Source organism: Hyperolius riggenbachi, chromosome 3 (genome assembly GCF_040937935.1).
Source record: "Hyperolius riggenbachi isolate aHypRig1 chromosome 3, aHypRig1.pri, whole genome shotgun sequence".
Taxonomy (NCBI): domain Eukaryota; kingdom Metazoa; phylum Chordata; class Amphibia; order Anura; family Hyperoliidae; genus Hyperolius; species Hyperolius riggenbachi.
In genome coordinates, this window is record NC_090648.1 from 72195100 (window position 1) to 72216190 (window position 21091).

Genomic DNA, 21091 nt, shown 5'->3' on the forward strand with positions numbered 1-21091 from the left:
GATGGTACGTGAGCTGTTAATTTTCTGATGCTCATGGTAAGCATGAAGCTCCTTCCATTGCTGCTTTGAGGGTAGATGAGCAGGCTGGAGAAGGGATCCGGCGAATTACTCTAATGCTGGGAATACACGACGACATTTTTCAGTCGATTACTATCCGATCTTATTTCCGATCGACTTTCCGATTCTTATCTTTTCTGATCAATTTCCATTCATTTCTATGAGAAATCGATGAGAAAAAGGATCGATAATAAGATCGGACATGTTGGAAATTATCTATGGAACCATCTATCTGCTGAAAAAACTTATGGTGTATTCCCAGCATAATGTTGACGGTTTGATGCCTCTTTTATGCATGGAATAATCCATGTTTAATATCACAGCAGAAAAAGTTGAAGAGAAATAGATTCAAGACGCAGGGAGGCTGTGAGAGTTCGGGGGATGCACAGAAAGCGGCTGATGTTTCGGTTATGGCTTACTGCAAGCAAAGCACGCAAGAGGCAGCAGTTGCAGAGGGAACTCAGGTAGCGGAAGTGATAGCCAATGAGCATGGGGTAAAGGAAAGGCATCGCCTGAACAGGGACTTGAACCCTGGACCCTCAGATTAAAAGTCTGATGCTCTACCGACTAAGCTATCCAGGCCCTGGAAGGTGAGCTTCACCAGCAGCTCAAAAGTCAGTTATTCCAAGCAGGATGGACGGAAGGTCTAGTACATGCCCTGAGCTGGCTATAGCCTGCGACCTCTACATTTTCTAGGTCAGATCTCTGAAAGAATAAAACTGTACTTGATTTGGAAGGTGGCATTAGAAAGGTAGCCACCAATCAGCAAAGGCATGGAAAGCGGACGACATCGGTGTTTTGGCCTGGTGCAAGCGGAGCACGCAAGAGGCTGCAGTTGAGGAAGATAGGGAGAGGACACGAAGCATAACGAAAGGCAGAGAGCATCGCCTGAGCAGGGACTTGAACCCTGGACGCTCAGATTAAAAGTCTGATGCTCTACCAACTGAGCTATCCAGGCTCTGAAAAAGTGCGATCAACAGCAGCTCAAAGTTTAGCTATAGTATTTCCAGGCTGAGCGCAAGTTAAGGTCTAGTGCAAGTCATGAGCAGTCTATAGCACCTAGATAGCCGGGAAACAGCAGAATGCGCTGTTGTTTCCTTCAACCATCAGGTTCTTCACCTTGGCTGATTGTTGACACTTTTAAAACAATGGTACACCAGCCAGAAGAAGCTATAGGCCGGCGAAACCTAAATGTCAGCGGTGCTCTGTTTCTGAGCACCCCAACAACGCTTGCAGAAAGAGCTAGTCAGAGGCCACGGGATCGTATCTAGCGCAAATAAATGGAGCTTGTGACCTCCAAATTTTTCAGGCCAGACCTCTGAGAAACAACACTGTTCTCTCTCTTAGGAATGTGGCATTAGAAAAGTAGCAACCTGCAGATGAAAAGTGGACTTTTGTCATTTTAGTCATCCTGCTGGTGTTTATAAATTTGCCAGAGAGTAAGACACTGGACCTCACCCTCATGAAAGAACGCTGACAAGTGAGCATTTTGTGGCCAAGACTGATTTGGAGATAAGAGGTGCTACGAAATGTTGTTATTGTGCCAGCCACGGTACTACCACACGAGCACTGCTCAGTTATCATGCACCTTGAAGATAATCCTTTCTCTGTTGGTAAACACCTTAGTCAGTCTCCGAAGAGACTGTCAAAAATTGCCGATGCTGACTATATTTCAAGTCATCATGGCGGGGTATTGGGAAAAGTTTTCAATTAGCAATAATCACGCCTCGGTTGAACCTCATTGGCTATGATACTGCCACTGCGCAAAGTTAGCCAAGCTAATGCCAGCAAATATCCCCTCTTTCTTGGATAAAGGAATCACCTTAAGGAGAGACAAACGCAGTTTACAGTGTTCCGCTGAGGATCATGGGATGCCATATGCTAATTAGACAGCCACTAAACAAGCATTGTTAATAAGCGGCTAAAGAGTCTTAGCATTTGAAAAGGCGGCAAAGAGGGCAAAACAAAGCCTGCCAGGGATGCCAGCATAGTGTTTTGTGGAGCAGGCTGCCAAGTGGGCCAGTCCCGCACTTGTAAAATACATGAAAAATACAATTTGAAAAATGGAGTAATGAGTCTACGTCACTGCCATGTGTGCTGATAATTGGGCCTGTGATTATTGTGCCTGGAAGTACTGGTAAGCTGCGCTGGCTAGAGGTGCTTGGGAGTTGGCCAAAGTCTTGGTGGTTGCAGGTTACTGGAGGAGAGAGATGGTAGGTGAGCTGTTAATTTTCTGATGCTCATGGTAAGCATGAAGCTCCTTCCATTGCTGCTTTGAGGGTAGATGTGCAGGCTGGAGAAGGGATCCGGCGAATTACTCTAATGCTGGGAATACACGACGACATTTTTCAGTCGATTACTATCCGATCTTATTTCCGATCGACTTTCCGATTCTTATCTTTTCTGATCAATTTCCATTCATTTCTATGAGAAATCGATGAGAAAAAGGATCGATAATAAGATCGGACATGTTGGAAATTATCTATGGAACCATCTATCTGCTGAAAAAACTTATGGTGTATTCCCAGCATAATGTTGACGGTTTGATGCCTCTTTTATGCATGGAATAATCCATGTTTAATATCACAGCAGAAAAAGTTGAAGAGAAATAGATTCAAGACGCAGGGAGGCTGTGAGAGTTCGGGGGATGCACAGAAAGCGGCTGATGTTTCGGTTATGGCTTACTGCAAGCAAAGCACGCAAGAGGCAGCAGTTGCAGAGGGAACTCAGGTAGCGGAAGTGATGGCCAATGAGCATGGGGTAAAGGAAATGCATCGCCTGAACAGGGACTTGAACCCTGGACCCTCAGATTAAAAGTCTGATGCTCTACCGACTGAGCTATCCAGGCCCTGGAAGGTGAGCTTCACCAGCAGCTCAAAAGTCAGTTATTCCAAGCAGGATGGACGGAAGGTCTAGTACATGCCCTGAGCTGGCTATAGCCTGCGACCTCTACATTTTCTAGGTCAGATCTCTGAAAGAATAAAACTGTACTTGATTTAGGAGGTGGCATTAGAAAGGTAGCCACCAATCAGCGAAGGCATGGAAAGCGGACGACATCGGTGTTTTGGCCTGGTGCAAGCGGAGCACGCAAGAGGCTGCAGTTGAGGAAGATAGGGAGAGGACACGAAGCATAACGAAAGGCAGAGAGCATCGCCTGAACAGGGACTTGAATCCTGGACCAACTGATTAAAAGTCTGATGCTCTACCGACTGAGCTATCCAGGCTCTGAAAAGGTGCGATTACCAGCAGCTCAAAGTTTAGCTACAGTATTTCCAGGCTGGGCGCAAGTTAAGGTCTAGTGCAAGTCATGAGCAGTCTATAGCACCGAGATAGCCGGGAAACAGCAGAATGCGCTGTTGTTTCCTTCAACCATCAGGTTCTTCACCTTGGCTGATTGTTGACACTTTTAAAACAATGGTACACCAGCCAGAAGAAGCTATAGGCCGGCGAAACCTAAATGTCAGCGGTGCTCTGTTTCTGAGCACCCCAACAACGCTTGCAGAAAGAGCTAGCGAGAGGCCACGGGATCGTATCTAGCGCAAATAAATGGAGCTTGTGACCTCCAAATCTTTCAGGCCAGACCTCTGAGAAACAACACTGTTCTCTCTCTTAGGAATGTGGCATTAGAAAAGTAGCAACCTGCAGATGAAAAGTGGACTTTTGTCATTTTAGTCATCCTGCTGGTGTTTATAAATTTGCCAGAGAGTAAGACACTGGACCTCACTCTCATGAAAGAACGCTGACAAGTGAGCATTTTGTGGCCAAGACTGATTTGGAGATAAGAGGTGCTACGAAATGTTGTTATTGTGCCAGCCACGGTACTACCACACGAGCACTGCTCAGTCATCATGCACCTTGAAGATAATCCTTTCTCTGTTGGTAAACACCTTAGTCAGTCTCTGAAGAGACTGTCAAAAATTGCCGATGCTGACTATATTTCAAGTCATCATGGCGGGGTATTGGGAAAAGTTTTCAATTAGCAATAATCACGCCTCCGTTGAACCTCATTGGCTATGATACTGCCACTGCGCAAAGTTAGCCAAGCTAATGCCAGCAAATATCCCCTCTTTCTTGGATAAAGGAATCACCTTAAGGAGAGACAAACGCAGTTTACAGTGTTCCGCTGAGGATCATGGGATGCCATATGCTAATTAGACAGCCACTAAACAAGCATTGTTAATAAGCGGCTAAAGAGTCTTAGCATTTGAAAAGGCGGCAAAGAGGGCAAAACAAAGCCTGCCAGGGATGCCAGCATAGTGTTTTGTGGAGCAGGCTGCCAAGTGGGCCAGTCCCGCACTTGTAAAATACATGAAAAATACAATTTGAAAAATGGAGTAATGAGTCTACGTCACTGCCATGTGTGCTGATAATTGGGCCTGTGATTATTGTGCCTGGAAGTACTGGTAAGCTGCGCTGGCTAGAGGTGCTTGGGAGTTGGCCAAAGTCTTGGTGGTTGCAGGTTACTGGAGGAGAGAGATGGTAGGTGAGCTGTTAATTTTCTGATGCTCATGGTAAGCATGAAGCTCCTTCCATTGCTGCTTTGAGGGTAGATGTGCAGGCTGGAGAAGGGATCCGGCGAATTACTCTAATGCTGGGAATACACGACGACATTTTTCAGTCGATTACTATCCGATCTTATTTCCGATCGACTTTCCGATTCTTATCTTTTCTGATCAATTTCCATTCATTTCTATGAGAAATCGATGAGAAAAAGGATCGATAATAAGATCGGACATGTTGGAAATTATCTATGGAACCATCTATCTGCTGAAAAAACTTATGGTGTATTCCCAGCATAATGTTGACGGTTTGATGCCTCTTTTATGCATGGAATAATCCATGTTTAATATCACAGCAGAAAAAGTTGAAGAGAAATCGATTCAAGACGCAGGGAGGCTGTGAGAGTTCGGGGGATGCACAGAAAGCGGCTGATGTTTCGGTTATGGCTTACTGCAAGCAAAGCACGCAAGAGGCAGCAGTTGCAGAGGGAACTCAGGTAGCGGAAGTGATGGCCAATGAGCATGGGGTAAAGGAAATGCATCGCCTGAACAGGGACTTGAACCCTGGACCCTCAGATTAAAAGTCTGATGCTCTACCGACTGAGCTATCCAGGCCCTGGAAGGTGAGCTTCACCAGCAGCTCAAAAGTCAGTTATTCCAAGCAGGATGGACGGAAGGTCTAGTACATGCCCTGAGCTGGCTATAGCCTGCGACCTCTACATTTTCTAGGTCAGATCTCTGAAAGAATAAAACTGTACTTGATTTGGAAGGTGGCATTAGAAAGGTAGCCACCAATCAGCGAAGGCATGGAAAGCGGACGACATCGGTGTTTTGGCCTGGTGCAAGCGGAGCACGCAAGAGGCTGCAGTTGAGGAAGATAGGGAGAGGACACGAAGCATAACGAAAGGCAGAGAGCATCGCCTGAACAGGGACTTGAATCCTGGACCAACTGATTAAAAGTCTGATGCTCTACCGACTGAGCTATCCAGGCTCTGAAAAGGTGCGATCACCAGCAGCTCAAAGTTTAGCTACAGTATTTCCAGGCTGGGCGCAAGTTAAGGTCTAGTGCAAGTCATGAGCAGTCTATAGCACCGAGATAGCCGGGAAACAGCAGAATGCGCTGTTGTTTCCTTCAACCATCAGGTTCTTCACCTTGGCTGATTGTTGACACTTTTAAAACAATGGTACACCAGCCAGAAGAAGCTATAGGCCGGCGAAACCTAAATGTCAGCGGTGCTCTGTTTCTGAGCACCCCAACAACGCTTGCAGAAAGAGCTAGCGAGAGGCCACGGGATCGTATCTAGCGCAAATAAATGGAGCTTGTGACCTCCAAATTTTTCAGGCCAGACCTCTGAGAAACAACACTGTTCTCTCTCTTAGGAATGTGGCATTAGAAAAGTAGCAACCTGCAGATGAAAAGTGGACTTTTGTCATTTTAGTCATCCTGCTGGTGTTTATAAATTTGCCAGAGAGTAAGACACTGGACCTCACTCTCATGAAAGAACGCTGACAAGTGAGCATTTTGTGGCCAAGACTGATTTGGAGATAAGAGGTGCTACGAAATGTTGTTATTGTGCCAGCCACGGTACTACCACACGAGCACTGCTCAGTCATCATGCACCTTGAAGATAATCCTTTCTCTGTTGGTAAACACCTTAGTCAGTCTCCGAAGAGACTGTCAAAAATTGCCGATGCTGACTATATTTCAAGTCATCATGGCGGGGTATTGGGAAAAGTTTTCAATTAGCAATAATCACGCCTCCGTTGAACCTCATTGGCTATGATACTGCCACTGCGCAAAGTTAGCCAAGCTAATGCCAGCAAATATCCCCTCTTTCTTGGATAAAGGAATCACCTTAAGGAGAGACAAATGCAGTTTACAGTGTTCCGCTGAGGATCATGGGATGCCATATGCTAATTAGATAGCCACTAAACAAGCATTGTTAATAAGCGGCTAAAGAATCTTAGCATTTGAAAGGGCGGCAAAGAGGGCAAAACAAAGCCTGCCAGGGATGCCAGCATAGTGTTTTGTGGAGCAGGCTGCCAAGTGGGCCAGTCCCGCACTTGTAAAATACATGAAAAATACAATTTGAAAAATGGAGTAATGAGTCTACGTCACTGCCATGTGTGCTGATAATTGGGCCTGTGATTATTGTGCCTGGAAGTACTGGTAAGCTGCGCTGGCTAGAGGTGCTTGGGAGTTGGCGAAAGTCTTGGTGGTTGCAGGTTACTGGAGGAGAGAGATGGTACGTGAGCTGTTAATTTTCTGATGCTCATGGTAAGCATGAAGCTCCTTCCATTGCTGCTTTGAGGGTAGATGAGCAGGCTGGAGAAGGGATCCGGCGAATTACTCTAATGCTGGGAATACACGACGACATTTTTAAGTCGATTACTATCCGATCTTATTTCCGATCGACTTTCCGATTCTTATCTTTTCTGATCAATTTCCATTCATTTCTATGAGAAATCGATGAGAAAAAGGATCGATAATAAGATCGGACATGTTGGAAATTATCTATGGAACCATCTATCTGCTGAAAAAACTTATGGTGTATTCCCAGCATAATGTTGACGGTTTGATGCCTCTTTTATGCATGGAATAATCCATGTTTAATATCACAGCAGAAAAAGTTGAAGAGAAATAGATTCAAGACGCAGGGAGGCTGTGAGAGTTCGGGGGATGCACAGAAAGCGGCTGATGTTTCGGTTATGGCTTACTGCAAGCAAAGCACGCAAGAGGCAGCAGTTGCAGAGGGATCTCAGGTAGCGGAAGTGATGGCCAATGAGCATGGGGTAAAGGAAATGCATCGCCTGAACAGGGACTTGAACCCTGGACCCTCAGATTAAAAGTCTGATGCTCTACCGACTGAGCTATCCAGGCCCTGGAAGGTGAGCTTCACCAGCAGCTCAAAAGTCAGTTATTCCAAGCAGGATGGACGGAAGGTCTAGTACATGCCCTGAGCTGGCTATAGCCTGCGACCTCTACATTTTCTAGGTCAGATCTCTGAAAGAATAAAACTGTACTTGATTTGGAAGGTGGCATTAGAAAGGTAGCCACCAATCAGCGAAGGCATGGAAAGCGGACGACATCGGTGTTTTGGCCTGGTGCAAGCGGAGCACGCAAGAGGCTGCAGTTGAGGAAGATAGGGAGAGGACACGAAGCATAACAAAAGGCAGAGAGCATCGCCTGAACAGGGACTTGAACCCTGGACCCTCAGATTAAAAGTCTGATGCTCTACCGACTGAGCTATCCAGGCTCTGAAAAAGTGCAATCAACAGCAGCTCAAAGTTTAGCTATAGTATTTCCAGGCTGAGCGCAAGTTAAGGTCTAGTGCAAGTCATGAGCAGTCTATAGCACCTAGATAGCCGGGAAACAGCAGAATGCGCTGTTGTTTCCTTCAACCATCAGGTTCTTCACCTTGGCTGATTGTTGACACTTTTAAAACAATGGTACACCAGCCAGAAGAAGCTATAGGCCGGCGAAACCTAAATGTCAGCGGTGCTCTGTTTCTGAGCACCCCAACAACGCTTGCAGAAAGAGCTAGCGAGAGGCCACGGGATCGTATCTAGCGCAAATAAATGGAGCTTGTGACCTCCAAATTTTTCAGGCCAGACCTCTGAGAAACAACTGTTCTCTCTCTTAGGAATGTGGCATTAGAAAAACGGAAAATTGTATACTCACCTTCGGTAATTTTCCTTTCCTTTCGAGGTCCATGGCAGCCTTACTACGGGGTTAATCCCGCCCCTTAACCCCTACAGGACCTGTCTGTATAAATTTGTAGCCCTTCCCCCTCTCAGGTGCTTTTTTGCTAGTCCCTTACTGACTGAATTAACTAGGGTGGGATCTCCGTAGGCTGCCATGGACCTCGAAAGGAAAGGAAAATTACCGAAGGTGAGTATACAATTTTCCGTTTTCCTTTCCATTTCCATGGCAGCCTTACTACGGGGATCTCTATAGATAAAATAAAAGGGAGGGCAAGTTATGCATCAAACACAAAAGTTTAATTCGTATTATAAGTAACAGAACGTAAATTGTACATTACTTTCAAATATATGCTTGAAATTTGCAGTACAGTTAACAGAGTCTAGTATCTTTAATGGCAGATAAGACTCCCCTACCGAACTCTACCGTTGATAGCTCCCCTGGGTGTACTCTATAATGGGACATGAACGTGTTCTCCGACGTCCAGTTTGCAGCCCTGCAGATAATTTCTGGAGAAACTTTCACCAATGCAGCCCAAGAGGAAGCGATTGACCGAGTAGAATGGGCTGTGACCTCCTGAGGTGGTGTAACCCCTCTGATACTGTAAGCCATCTTAATAGCCCTGACCAACCATGTGGCTATGGTCCTGGTCGTCGCCGGGTGACCCCTCTTATAGCCATTAGGGATCACAAACAACCTTCTAGTTAGGTGGAACTCTCTTGTGCGTTCTATATAGCTCTTTAGAAGTAATGGAATATCCAGAGCGTTAGGAGCTTCAAGACTGATGTCCGAAAAGGATGGTAGATTCCATTCCTGGTTGAAGTGGAACTGTGTGGCCACCTTCGGAATGAACTCGTTCACTGGCCTAAGGGTTACTCGGTCCGGGAAGAACTGTGTATTTGGTGGGTCACAGCTAAGTGCCTGCAATTCCGACACCCTCCTTGCCGAGGAAATAGCCGTTAGGAAGACTACCTTGAGAGTGAGGTTGAATATGGAACACTCTTGCAGGGGCTCAAAAGGTGCTCCGGCCAGTCCCTTCAGTACTAGGGGTAAATCCCACTGAGGGTACCAGTTCCTCCTCGGTGGTCTAATCTTCACAACGGCCTGCATGAACTGGACTACCAGAGGTTCCACGGCCCACCTGTGATGCGTGAGCGCTGATATTGCTGATATTTGCGTTTTAATAGTACTGTTGGCCAGTCCTAAACTTAATCCCTTCTGCAGAAAGTCTAGAATATTATTGACTGTAATGGTGGAAATATTCAACGCCCTTTCCTCAAGAAACAGCAGGAAACGCTTCCAAGTCCTATGATATGTACTGTTGGTGGTTGGTTTCCTGGACTTTAGTAAAGTGTCTATAACCTCAGTTGAGCAGCCTAGTTCCCGTAATCTCCCCCTCTCAGCCTCCATGCCGTCAAATTCAATATCTGCGGGTGAGGATGAACTAATCGGTTCTGTGCTAAGAGGTCTTTTACACAAGGCAGAGTGATCGGTGTCGTGGTAGATAGTCTCTGCAGCAACGGGAACCATGGTCTGCGGGGCCAGTAGGGGGCTATCATGATTACTATTGCCTGTTCCTGCTGCACCTTCCTCAAAACCCTGTGTATCAATGGGATTGGCGGGAAGATGTAAGCCATGTGAAAGTTCCAAGGGAGTGAGAGAGCGTCCCAACCCGCCGCTTGCGGGTATCTGCACCTCGAGAAAAAAGTCTGGCACTTGGTGTTCCAAGGGGTGGCCATTAAGTCGGCTTGGGGAACTCCCCATGCTTCGCAGATGCTCTGGAACACCTCCTCCTTGAGACTCCACTCCTTGTTGTCTATCCAGGAGCGACTTAGTGAGTCTGCCACCTGATTCCTCACTCCCGGTATGTGCACCGCCTGTAGGTGTAGCAGGTTTTGTTGAGCCCATTCCATTATTGGTTCTAACTCCCTGAGAAGTGTTCGGCTGCGAGTGCCACCCTGATTCTGGATGTATGCTACGGCGGTGGTGTTGTCCATCTTCAGCAACACTCTCCTGCCTCTGATTCTGCTTGTAAAGTACTTGAGGGCTTCGAACGCAGCTCTCATTTCCAGGATATTGGCTGGGACCTGTGCTACATTCTGTTCCCATCTGCTCTGTGCGTAGTGGCATTCCGTATGGGCACCCCAGCCCCAAAGGCTGGCATCCGAGGTTATTATGATTGGTGGTTCCATGATCAGTTGATGGTGATACATGAGATTCCGTGTGCACAGCCACCATGTCAATTTTTGTTTGGTGTGTGGCGAGATTAGTATCCGCTGATGATAATCGACTCCAGTCCATTGATCGAGGAACGTTTTCTGCAGGTGCCTCATGTTCCAACGTGCCCATTTTACCATGGGAATTACCGATGTCAGGGTTCCCAGTACTGCCAGACACTGTCTTGCTGATAGGTATGTTACCTCCTTGACCTCCGTCACCATCGATATTATCCTTGCCACCTTCTGTTCTGGTAATGATACCGCATTCTCCCGAGTGTCCAGCTTCGCCCCCAAGAAGATAATTGACTGGGTTGGATCTAATTGACTTTTGTCCCAGTTTACTAGCCAGCCAAACTGGTTGAGTGTCTGTAGCAAAATTGACCTGTGTCGATACAGCTCTCCCTCTGACGATGCTACTAGCAGTATATCGTCTAGATAATGGTGAATATGGAGTCCCTGCTGACGCAGCATTGCTATGAATGTTACTAAGATTTTCGTGAAAGTTCTGGGGGCAGTGCAGATGCCGAATGGCAATACCCGGAACTGGTAGTGAGCAGTCCCAACAGCGAACCTGAGATACCTTTGAAATGATTTCCGAATTGGAATGTGCAAGTAGGCGTCGGCCAAGTCCACCGACAGGAGCCAGTCCCCTAACTGTATTGTTGGAATAATAGTCTGCAACGACTCCATTCGGAACTTGTCCTGCAGTATAAGATTGTTCAGTTTGCGTAGGTCTAGGACGGGTCTTAACTGACCCGACTTCTTCGCTACGAAAAATAGAGGGGAGTAGATCCCTTGGAATCTTTCTGCTGATGGTACTTGTATAATCGCCCTCTTTAGAAGCAAATCCTCTATATAATCCCTGAGTACTTGCGCCTTTTGAGGTGACCTTGGAATTGCCGTAGCCTTGAAAAGTGTATGCGGAGGATGCTCTTTGAATGCCCATGCATGACCCTGTGCCAACGTATTGGTCACCCAGCTGTCCTTTATCTTTTCCGCCCATAGGTGTACAAAGCTCTGGAGTCGTCCTCCTACCGGCTCCAGAGAGGCGGACCTGATCTCAGAATGATTTGCTAGTTGACGCACTGGGGTTAGCATTACGTTGTTTATTGAATTTCGCCAGTGTGGACTGCGTTCCCTGCCAGTTCTTCCGAAAGGACTGGTTGCTCCTTGTAGGGCGGAAGTCTCTTGGCCTGCTCTGAAATGATTTCCTATCGTTAGGTCTGAATCTCCTCTGTCTCCTGTCCTGGGGGAGAAGGCCCGATTTGCCGCCAGTTACCCGGGATATGGCTGTATCCATTCGGGGGCCAAAAAGGTTCTTGCCGTCATAAGGTATCTTACACCAGGAGGTCTTTGAATTCCCGTCGGCTGACCAAGGTCTTAGCCACAACGCCCTCTTTGCCGTAACCGAATGAATTATGCCTCTAGTGTTTCCTCTGATAATATCAAAAGCCGCTTCACTAACGAAGTCAGCCGCCACCCTGAATTCTTCCAGAGAACTCGATAAGGTCTTGCGATCCACATTGGATTGAATCGCCCCGTCCAGGTTATCAGCCCATGCTCTAATTGCGCGAGAAACCGAGGTGAGGGCTATGGCCGGTTTACATGCACCTCCGACTGCCGCATGTATCCTCCTGAGGTCAAAATCTACCTTACGTTCCAAAGGTTCACGAAAGGACACCGCGTCCTCTAATGGTAAAGTCACATGTTTTGCGAGGCGCATGACAGAAGCGTCTACCGTTGGCGGGGTATCCAATTGAGTGATAATTTCCCCTTCCATAGGGTAAAGTTTAGATAATTTATTGGACATGGACATCTTCCTATCAATCTTTGCCCATTCCTCCTGGATTAACTCCGTGACCTCTTCCATTACTGGGAAGGTTACTGGTTTCTTTTTAAGGTGCGGATAATACCGTTTAATCTTTGTAGGGGGCTCCTCCTGCTCCTCCCACTGTATGGCTTCTCTAACCGATCTGACAAAGGGGTCCACTAAAGAGAAATCAAACCCCACGGTAAGATTTTCCGTCTCATCCTGCCCCTCATAAGCGGAAGAACTCTCCGCTCCTCTGGAGTCCTGAAAAGTACCATGAGGCCCAGAGTGTTCTGCCAGTGATTGCTGAACAATATCACGAACTAGTGCGGGTAAGTCCTGAACAGGATCCTCCTCCATCGGAATAGAGTAGAAACAGTCCGCGCATACTAGTTTCCCTGGCATACAGATCAGTCCACATGCCCAGCAGGGTTTGGTCCTCTGCGGACGGGAGTCCGATGTAGACCTCTTGTGAGACTGCGATTTCCCTGATTTGCTGGATCGTGCGGATGAATCCTTCCTAGGCGCTGTAGAATCTTCTACTTGCTCAATCGGGCTGCGTAGAAGTAGAAAAAACAGAAATAAATATTTCTGTTAGTTGCTACTAAGATAGCCTAAAATAACAATTTCAAAGGAATTGATATGAGAATACCGTGCCTACCTATCTTCATAAGCCTGATCTGTTTCGCGGGCGGCAGCAGCATCCTCCATTCTCCTTCAGCAATGCTAAAAGACAATAGGGAAGCCATGAGGAGCGTGACCAATAGGTGGATAATAAAACGTATAAGAGGTGGGTTGTACCTTTAAGCAGGTGTAGTCAAATCTGGGTAAGGTTCCTGGTCTTCAATAGACAGTAAATACCCCTGCCCTGCAACAAAAGATTTCCCACCTTAGGTTGTATCATAAACATTCTGCCTTACAAGCAGTGTCTGTCCCCGCACATACCTCTATCTGCGTCAAGCAGGGTTGTGGAGTGAGTTTGAGGGAACTTCCAACGAGCAGCCCGTCTCCTAGCGCGTCCACCTCAGACTGCGCTGGCTGACAGCCTTGCCGTCTTACATAGACCTCCTCCGCGTCCCGGAAGTAGATGCGACCCGGAAGTTGAATACACGGAGGCTTCCTGCGCTCCAAGGTGGAGCGCACGCCGGCCTTCTCTGCCGCCCGCTCGTTTCGCGCCGGTTTACAGCGCACTCCGCTCCAAGAAGACCACCCCCAGAAAGATCAGGCCAGAAAGAGGGGGACTCCACCGCCTAGAGCTGTTTAAGCTCAAACAGCGGGGCTTCACGCAGCTTAGGCTGGCTGCATGGATGCTGCATTACGCATACAGCAAGGTAGGCAAAAATAAAAAACGCTCAGAAGAAAAAACAAAAAAACAAAAACAAAGTATAAGTTAGATGACAGTCCTGTAGGTAGGACGAAGAAAAAAAGCACCTGAGAGGGGGAAGGGCTACAAATTTATACAGACAGGTCCTGTAGGGGTTAAGGGGCGGGATTAACCCCGTAGTAAGGCTGCCATGGAAATGGAAAGGAAAGTAGCAACCTGCAGATGAAAAGTGGACTTTTGTCATTTTAGTCATCCTGCTGGTGTTTATAAATTTGCCAGAGAGTAAGACACTGGACCTCACCCTCATGAAAGAACGCTGACAAGTGAGCATTTTGTGGCCAAGACTGATTTGGAGATAAGAGGTGCTACGAAATGTTGTTATTGTGCCAGCCACGGTACTACCACACAAGCACTGCTCAGTCATCATGCACCTTGAAGATAATCCTTTGTCTGTTGGTAAACACCTTAGTCAGTCTCCGAAGAGACTGTCAAAAATTGCCGATGCTGACTATATTTCAAGTCATCATGGCGGGGTATTGGGAAAAGTTTTCAATTAGCAATAATCACGCCTCGGTTGAACCTCATTGGCTATGATACTGCCACTGCGCAAAGTTAGCCAAGCTAATGCCAGCAAATATCCCCTCTTTCTTGGATAAAGGAATCACCTTAAGGAGAGACAAACGCAGTTTACAGTGTTCCGCTGAGGATCATGGGATGCCATATGCTAATTAGATAGCCACTAAACAAGCATTGTTAATAAGCGGCTAAAGAGTCTTAGCATTTGAAAAGGCGGCAAAGAGGGCAAAACAAAGCCTGCCAGGGATGCCAGCATAGTGTTTTGTGGAGCAGGCTGCCAAGTGGGCCAGTCCCGCACTTGTAAAATACATGAAAAATACAATTTGAAAAATGGAGTAATGAGTCTACGTCACTGCCATGTGTGCTGATAATTGGGCCTGTGATTATTGTGCCTGGAAGTACTGGTAAGCTGCGCTGGCTAGAGGTGCTTGGGAGTTGGCCAAAGTCTTGGTGGTTGCAGGTTACTGGAGGAGAGAGATGGTACGTGAGCTGTTAATTTTCTGATGCTCATGGTAAGCATGAAGCTCCTTCCATTGCTGCTTTGAGGGTAGATGAGCAGGCTGGAGAAGGGATCCGGCGAATTACTCTAATGCTGGGAATACACGACGACATTTTTCAGTCGATTACTATCCGATCTTATTTCCGATCGACTTTCCGATTCTTATCTTTTCTGATCAATTTCCATTCATTTCTATGAGAAATCGATGAGAAAAAGGATCGATAATAAGATCGGACATGTTGGAAATTATCTATGGAACCATCTATCTGCTGAAAAAACTTATGGTGTATTCCCAGCATAATGTTGACGGTTTGATGCCTCTTTTATGCATGGAATAATCCATGTTTAATATCACAGCAGAAAAAGTTGAAGAGAAATAGATTCAAGACGCAGGGAGGCTGTGAGAGTTCGGGGGATGCACAGAAAGCGGCTGATGTTTCGGTTATGGCTTACTGCAAGCAAAGCACGCAAGAGGCAGCAGTTGCAGAGGGAACTCAGGTAGCGGAAGTGATAGCCAATGAGCATGGGGTAAAGGAAAGGCATCGCCTGAACAGGGACTTGAACCCTGGACCCTCAGATTAAAAGTCTGATGCTCTACCGACTAAGCTATCCAGGCCCTGGAAGGTGAGCTTCACCAGCAGCTCAAAAGTCAGTTATTCCAAGCAGGATGGACGGAAGGTCTAGTACATGCCCTGAGCTGGCTATAGCCTGCGACCTCTACATTTTCTAGGTCAGATCTCTGAAAGAATAAAACTGTACTTGATTTGGAAGGTGGCATTAGAAAGGTAGCCACCAATCAGCGAAGGCATGGAAAGCGGACGACATCGGTGTTTTGGCCTGGTGCAAGCGGAGCACGCAAGAGGCTGCAGTTGAGGAAGATAGGGAGAGGACACGAAGCATAACGAAAGGCAGAGAGCATCGCCTGAACAGGGACTTGAACCCTGGACCCTCAGATTAAAAGTCTGATGTTCTACCGACTGAGCTATCCAGGCTCTGAAAAAGTGCGATCAACAGCAGCTCAAAGTTTAGCTATAGTATTTCCAGGCTGAGCGCAAGTTAAGGTCTAGTGCAAGTCATGAGCAGTCTATAGCACCTAGATAGCCGGGAAACAGCAGAATGCGCTGTTGTTTCCTTCAACCATCAGGTTCTTCACCTTGGCTGATTGTTGACACTTTTAAAACAATGGTACACCAGCCAGAAGAAGCTATAGGCCGGCGAAACCTAAATGTCAGCGGTGCTCTGTTTCTGAGCACCCCAACAACGCTTGCAGAAAGAGCTAGCGAGAGGCCACGGGATCGTATCTAGCGCAAATAAATGGAGCTTGTGACCTACAAATTTTTCAGGCCAGACCTCTGAGAAACAACACTGTTCTCTCTCTTAGGAATGTGGCATTAGAAAAGTAGCAACCTGCAGATGAAAAGTGGACTTTTGTCATTTTAGTCATCCTGCTGGTGTTTATAAATTTGCCAGAGAGTAAGACACTGGACCTCACCCTCATGAAAGAACGCTGACAAGTGAGCATTTTGTGGCCAAGACTGATTTGGAGATAAGAGGTGCTACGAAATGTTGTTATTGTGCCAGCCACGGTACTACCACACGAGCACTGCTCAGTCATCATGCACCTTGAAGATAATCCTTTCTCTGTTGGTAAACACCTTAGTCAGTCTCCGAAGAGACTGTCAAAAATTGCCGATGCTGACTATATTTCAAGTCATCATGGCGGGGTATTGGGAAAAGTTTTCAATTAGCAATAATCACACCTCGGATGAACCTCATTGGCTATGATACTGCCACTGCGCAAAGTTAGCCAAGCTAATGCCAGCAAATATCCCCTCTTTCTTGGATAAAGGAATCACCTTAAGGAGAGACAAACGCAGTTTACAGTGTTCCGCTGAGGATCATGGGATGCCATATGCTAATTAGATAGCCACTAAACAAGCATTGTTAATAAGCGGCTAAAGAGTCTTAGCATTTGAAAAGGCGGCAAAGAGGGCAAAACAAAGCCTGCCAGGGATGCCAGCATAGTGTTTTGTGGAGCAGGCTGCCAAGTGGGCCAGTCCCGCACTTGTAAAATACATGAAAAATACAATTTGAAAAATGGAGTAATGAGTCTACGTCACTGCCATGTGTGCTGATAATTGGGCCTGTGATTATTGTGCCTGGAAGTACTGGTAAGCTGCGCTGGCTAGAGGTGCTTGGAAGTTGGCCAAAGTCTTGGTGGTTGCAGGTTACTGGAGGAGAGAGATGGTACGTGAGCTGTTAATTTTCTGATGCTCATGGTAAGCATGAAGCTCCTTCCATTGCTGCTTTGAGGGTAGATGAGCAGGCTGGAGAAGGGATCCGGCGAATTACTCTAATGCTGGGAATACACGACGACATTTTTCAGTCGATTACTATCCGATCTTATTTCCGATCGACTTTCCGATTCTTATCTTTTCTGATCAATTTCCATTCATTTCTATGAGAAATCGATGAGAAAAAGGATCGATAATAAGATCGGACATGTTGGAAATTATCTATGGAACCATCTATCTGCTGAAAAAACTTATGGTGTATTCCCAGCATAATGTTGACGGTTTGATGCCTCTTTTATGCATGGAATAATCCATGTTTAATATCACAGCAGAAAAAGTTGAAGAGAAATAGATTCAAGACGCAGGGAGGCTGTGAGAGTTCGGGGGATGCACAGAAAGCGGCTGATGTTTCGGTTATGGCTTACTGCAAGCAAAGCACGCAAGAGGCAGCAGTTGCAGAGGGAACTCAGGTAGCGGAAGTGATGGCCAATGAGCATGGGGTAAAGGAAATGCATCGCCTGAACAGGGACTTGAACCCTGGACCCTCAGATTAAAAGTCTGATGCTCTACCGACTGAGCTATCCAGGCCCTGGAAGGTGAGCTTCACCAGCAGCTCAAAAGTCAGTTATTCCAAGCAGGATGGACGGAAGGTCTAGTACATGCCCTGAGCTGGCTATAGCCTGCGACCTCTACATTTTCTAGGTCAGATCTCTGAAAGAATAAAACTGTACTTGATTTGGAAGGTGGCATTAGAAAGGTAGCCACCAATCAGCGAAGGCATGGAAAGCGGACGACATCGGTGTTTTGGCCTGGTGCAAGCGGAGCACGCAAGAGGCTGCAGTTGAGGAAGATAGGGAGAGGACACGAAGCATAACAAAAGGCAGAGAGCATCGCCTGAACAGGGACTTGAACCCTGGACCCTCAGATTAAAAGTCTGATGCTCTACCAACTGAGCTATCCAGGCTCTGAAAAAGTGCGATCAACAGCAGCTCAAAGTTTAGCTATAGTATTTCCAGGCTGAGCGCAAGTTAAGGTCTAGTGCAAGTCATGAGCAGTCTATAGCACCTAGATAGCCGGGAAACAGCAGAATGCGCTGTTGTTTCCTTCAACCATCAGGTTCTTCACCTTGGCTGATTGTTGACACTTTTAAAACAATGGTACACCAGCCAGAAGAAGCTATAGGCCGGCGAAACCTAAATGTCAGCGGTGCTCTGTTTCTGAGCACCCCAACAACGCTTGCAGAAAGAGCTAGCGAGAGGCCACAGGATCGTATCTAGCGCAAATAAATGGAGCTTGTGACCTCCAAATTTTTCAGGCCAGACCTCTGAGAAACAACACTGTTCTCTCTCTTAGGAATGTGGCATTAGAAAAGTAGCAACCTGCAGATGAAAAGTGGACTTTTGTCATTTTAGTCATCCTGCTGGTGTTTATAAATTTGCCAGAGAGTAAGACACTGGACCTCACCCTCATGAAAGAACGCTGACAAGTGAGCATTTTGTGGCCAAGACTGATTTGGAGATAAGAGGTGCTACGAAATGTTGTTATTGTGCCAGCCACGGTACTACCACACGAGCACTGCTCAGTCATCATGCACCTTGAAGATAATCCTTTCTCTGTTGGTAAACACCTTAGTCAGTCTCCAAAGAGACTGTCAAAAATTGCTGATGCTGACTATATTTCAAGTCATCATGGCGGGGTATTGGGAAAAGTTTTCAATTAGCAATAACCATGCCTCGGTTGAACCTCATTGGCTATGATACTGCCACTGCGCAAAGTTAGCCAAGCTAATGCCAGCAAATATCCCCTCTTTCTTGGATAAAGGAATCACCTTAAGGAGAGACAAACGCAGTTTACAGTGTTCCGCTGAGGATCATGGGATGCCATATGCTAATTAGATAGCCACTAAACAAGCATTGTTAATAAGCGGCTAAAGAGTCTTAGCATTTGAAAAGGCGGCAAAGAGGGCAAAACAAAGCCTGCCAGGGATGCCAGCATAGTGTTTTGTGGAGCAGGCTGCCAAGTGGGCCAGTCCCGCACTTGTAAAATACATGAAAAATACAATTTGAAAAATGGAGTAATGAGTCTACGTCACTGCCATGTGTGCTGATAATTGGGCCTGTGATTATTGTGCCTGGAAGTACTGGTAAGCTGCGCTGGCTAGAGGTGCTTGGGAGTTGGCCAAAGTCTTGGTGGTTGCAGGTTACTGGAGGAGAGAGATGGTACGTGAGCTGTTAATTTTCTGATGCTCATGGTAAGCATGAAGCTCCTTCCATTGCTGCTTTGAGGGTAGATGAGCAGGCTGGAGAAGGGATCCGGCGAATTACTCTAATGCTGGGAATACACGACGACATTTTTCAGTCGATTACTATCCGATCTTATTTCCGATCGACTTTCCGATTCTTATCTTTTCTGATCAATTTCCATTCATTTCTATGAGAAATCGATGAGAAAAAGGATCGATAATAAGATCGGACATGTTGGAAATTATCTATGGAACCATCTATCTGCTGAAAAAACTTATGGTGTATTCCCAGCATAATGTTGACGGTTTGATGCCTCTTTTATGCATGGAATAATCCATGTTTAATATCACAGCAGAAAAAGTTGAAGAGAAATAGATTCAAGACACAGGGAGGCTGTGAGAGTTCGGGGGATGCACAGAAAGCGGCTGATGTTTCCGTTATGGCTTACTGCAAGCAAAGCACGCAAGAGGCAGCAGTTGCAGAGGGAACTCAGGTAGCGGAAGTGATGGCCAATGAGCATGGGGTAAAGGAAATGCATCGCCTGAACAGGGACTTGAACCCTGGACCCTCAGATTAAAAGTCTGATGCTCTACCGACTGAGCTATTCAGGCCCTGGAAGGTGAGCTTCACCAGCAGCTCAAAAGTCAGTTATTCCAAGCAGGATGGACGGAAGGTCTAGTACATGCCCTGAGCTGGCTATAGCCTGCGACCTCTACATTTTCTAGGTCAGATCTCTGAAAGAATAAAACTGTACTTGATTTGGAAGGTGGCATTAGAAAGGTAGCCACCAATCAGCGAAGGCATGGAAAGCGGACGACATCGGTGTTTTGGCCTGGTGCAAGCGGAGCACGCAAGAGGCTGCAGTTGAGGAAGATAGGGAGAGGACACGAAGCATAACAAAAGGCAGAGAGCATCGCCTGAACAGGGACTTGAACCCTGGACCCTCAGATTAAAAGTCTGATGCTCTACCGACTGAGCTATCCAGGCTCTGAAAAAGTGCGATCAACAGCAGCTCAAAGTTTAGCTATAGTATTTCCAGGCTGAGCGCAAGTTAAGGTCTAGTGCAAGTCATGAGCAGTCTATAGCACCTAGATAGCCGGGAAACAGCAGAATGCGCTGTTGTTTCCTTCAACCATCAGGTTCTTCACCTTGGCTGATTGTTGACACTTTTAAAACAATGGTACACCAGCCAGAAGAAGCTATAGGCCGGCGAAACCTAAATGTCAGCGGTGCTCTGTTTCTGAGCACCCCAACAACCCTTGCAGAAAGAGCTAGCGAGAGGCCACGGGATCGTATCTAGCGCAAATAAATGGAGCTTGTGACCTACAAATTTTTCAGGCCAGACCTCTGAGAAACAACACTGTTCTCTCTCTTAGGAATGTGGCATTAGAAAAGTAGCAACCTGCAGATGAAAAGTGGACTTTTGTCATTTTAGTCATCCTGCTGGTGTTTATAAATTTGCCAGAGAGTAAGACACTGGACCTCACCCTCATGAAAGAACGCTGACAAGTGAGCATTTTGTGGCCAAGACAGATTTGGAGATAAGAGGTGCTACGAAATGTTGTTATTGTGCCAGCCACGGTACTACCACACGAGCACTGCTCAGTTATCATGCACCTTGAAGATAATCCTTTCTCTGTTGGTAAACACCTTAGTCAGTCTCCGAAGAGACTGTCAAAAATTGCCGATGCTGACTATATTTCAAGTCATCATGGCGGGGTATTGGGAAAAGTTTTCAATTAGCAATAATCACGCCTCGGTTGAACCTCATTGGCTATGATACTGCCACTGCGCAAAGTTAGCCAAGCTAATGCCAGCAAATATCCCCTCTTTCTTGGATAAAGGAATCACCTTAAGGAGAGACAAA

The 21091-nt window shown here is 46.5% G+C and overlaps 21 non-coding genes across 21 annotated transcripts; all 21 read right to left on the minus strand.

The window, feature by feature from the left end:
• Positions 1-566: 566 nt before the first annotated feature.
• TRNAK-UUU (transfer RNA lysine (anticodon UUU)) lies at positions 567-639 on the minus strand. The gene has a single exon. It is a non-coding gene; the product is annotated as a tRNA-Lys (tRNA).
• Positions 640-942: 303 nt separating this feature from the next.
• On the minus strand, positions 943-1015 carry TRNAK-UUU (transfer RNA lysine (anticodon UUU)). Its single transcript has one exon. It is a non-coding gene; the product is annotated as a tRNA-Lys (tRNA).
• A 672-nt stretch (positions 1016-1687) lies between these two features.
• LOC137564597 (U4 spliceosomal RNA) lies at positions 1688-1828 on the minus strand. The gene has a single exon (XR_011030693.1). It is a non-coding gene; the product is annotated as a U4 spliceosomal RNA (small nuclear RNA).
• A 1004-nt stretch (positions 1829-2832) lies between these two features.
• Positions 2833-2905, minus strand: TRNAK-UUU (transfer RNA lysine (anticodon UUU)). The gene has a single exon. It is a non-coding gene; the product is annotated as a tRNA-Lys (tRNA).
• A 303-nt stretch (positions 2906-3208) lies between these two features.
• On the minus strand, positions 3209-3281 carry TRNAK-UUU (transfer RNA lysine (anticodon UUU)). Its single transcript has one exon. It is a non-coding gene; the product is annotated as a tRNA-Lys (tRNA).
• Positions 3282-3953: 672 nt separating this feature from the next.
• Positions 3954-4094, minus strand: LOC137564751 (U4 spliceosomal RNA). The gene has a single exon (XR_011030826.1). It is a non-coding gene; the product is annotated as a U4 spliceosomal RNA (small nuclear RNA).
• A 1004-nt stretch (positions 4095-5098) lies between these two features.
• TRNAK-UUU (transfer RNA lysine (anticodon UUU)) lies at positions 5099-5171 on the minus strand. Its single transcript has one exon. It is a non-coding gene; the product is annotated as a tRNA-Lys (tRNA).
• A 303-nt stretch (positions 5172-5474) lies between these two features.
• TRNAK-UUU (transfer RNA lysine (anticodon UUU)) lies at positions 5475-5547 on the minus strand. The gene has a single exon. It is a non-coding gene; the product is annotated as a tRNA-Lys (tRNA).
• A 672-nt stretch (positions 5548-6219) lies between these two features.
• On the minus strand, positions 6220-6360 carry LOC137564765 (U4 spliceosomal RNA). Its single transcript, XR_011030839.1, has one exon. It is a non-coding gene; the product is annotated as a U4 spliceosomal RNA (small nuclear RNA).
• Positions 6361-7364: 1004 nt separating this feature from the next.
• Positions 7365-7437, minus strand: TRNAK-UUU (transfer RNA lysine (anticodon UUU)). Its single transcript has one exon. It is a non-coding gene; the product is annotated as a tRNA-Lys (tRNA).
• A 303-nt stretch (positions 7438-7740) lies between these two features.
• TRNAK-UUU (transfer RNA lysine (anticodon UUU)) lies at positions 7741-7813 on the minus strand. The gene has a single exon. It is a non-coding gene; the product is annotated as a tRNA-Lys (tRNA).
• Positions 7814-14085: 6272 nt separating this feature from the next.
• Positions 14086-14226, minus strand: LOC137564598 (U4 spliceosomal RNA). The gene has a single exon (XR_011030694.1). It is a non-coding gene; the product is annotated as a U4 spliceosomal RNA (small nuclear RNA).
• Positions 14227-15230: 1004 nt separating this feature from the next.
• Positions 15231-15303, minus strand: TRNAK-UUU (transfer RNA lysine (anticodon UUU)). Its single transcript has one exon. It is a non-coding gene; the product is annotated as a tRNA-Lys (tRNA).
• Positions 15304-15606: 303 nt separating this feature from the next.
• TRNAK-UUU (transfer RNA lysine (anticodon UUU)) lies at positions 15607-15679 on the minus strand. Its single transcript has one exon. It is a non-coding gene; the product is annotated as a tRNA-Lys (tRNA).
• Positions 15680-16351: 672 nt separating this feature from the next.
• LOC137564721 (U4 spliceosomal RNA) lies at positions 16352-16492 on the minus strand. Its single transcript, XR_011030801.1, has one exon. It is a non-coding gene; the product is annotated as a U4 spliceosomal RNA (small nuclear RNA).
• Positions 16493-17496: 1004 nt separating this feature from the next.
• Positions 17497-17569, minus strand: TRNAK-UUU (transfer RNA lysine (anticodon UUU)). The gene has a single exon. It is a non-coding gene; the product is annotated as a tRNA-Lys (tRNA).
• A 303-nt stretch (positions 17570-17872) lies between these two features.
• On the minus strand, positions 17873-17945 carry TRNAK-UUU (transfer RNA lysine (anticodon UUU)). Its single transcript has one exon. It is a non-coding gene; the product is annotated as a tRNA-Lys (tRNA).
• A 672-nt stretch (positions 17946-18617) lies between these two features.
• LOC137564779 (U4 spliceosomal RNA) lies at positions 18618-18758 on the minus strand. The gene has a single exon (XR_011030851.1). It is a non-coding gene; the product is annotated as a U4 spliceosomal RNA (small nuclear RNA).
• A 1004-nt stretch (positions 18759-19762) lies between these two features.
• Positions 19763-19835, minus strand: TRNAK-UUU (transfer RNA lysine (anticodon UUU)). The gene has a single exon. It is a non-coding gene; the product is annotated as a tRNA-Lys (tRNA).
• Positions 19836-20138: 303 nt separating this feature from the next.
• TRNAK-UUU (transfer RNA lysine (anticodon UUU)) lies at positions 20139-20211 on the minus strand. The gene has a single exon. It is a non-coding gene; the product is annotated as a tRNA-Lys (tRNA).
• Positions 20212-20883: 672 nt separating this feature from the next.
• LOC137564599 (U4 spliceosomal RNA) lies at positions 20884-21024 on the minus strand. The gene has a single exon (XR_011030695.1). It is a non-coding gene; the product is annotated as a U4 spliceosomal RNA (small nuclear RNA).
• Positions 21025-21091: the final 67 nt, after the last annotated feature.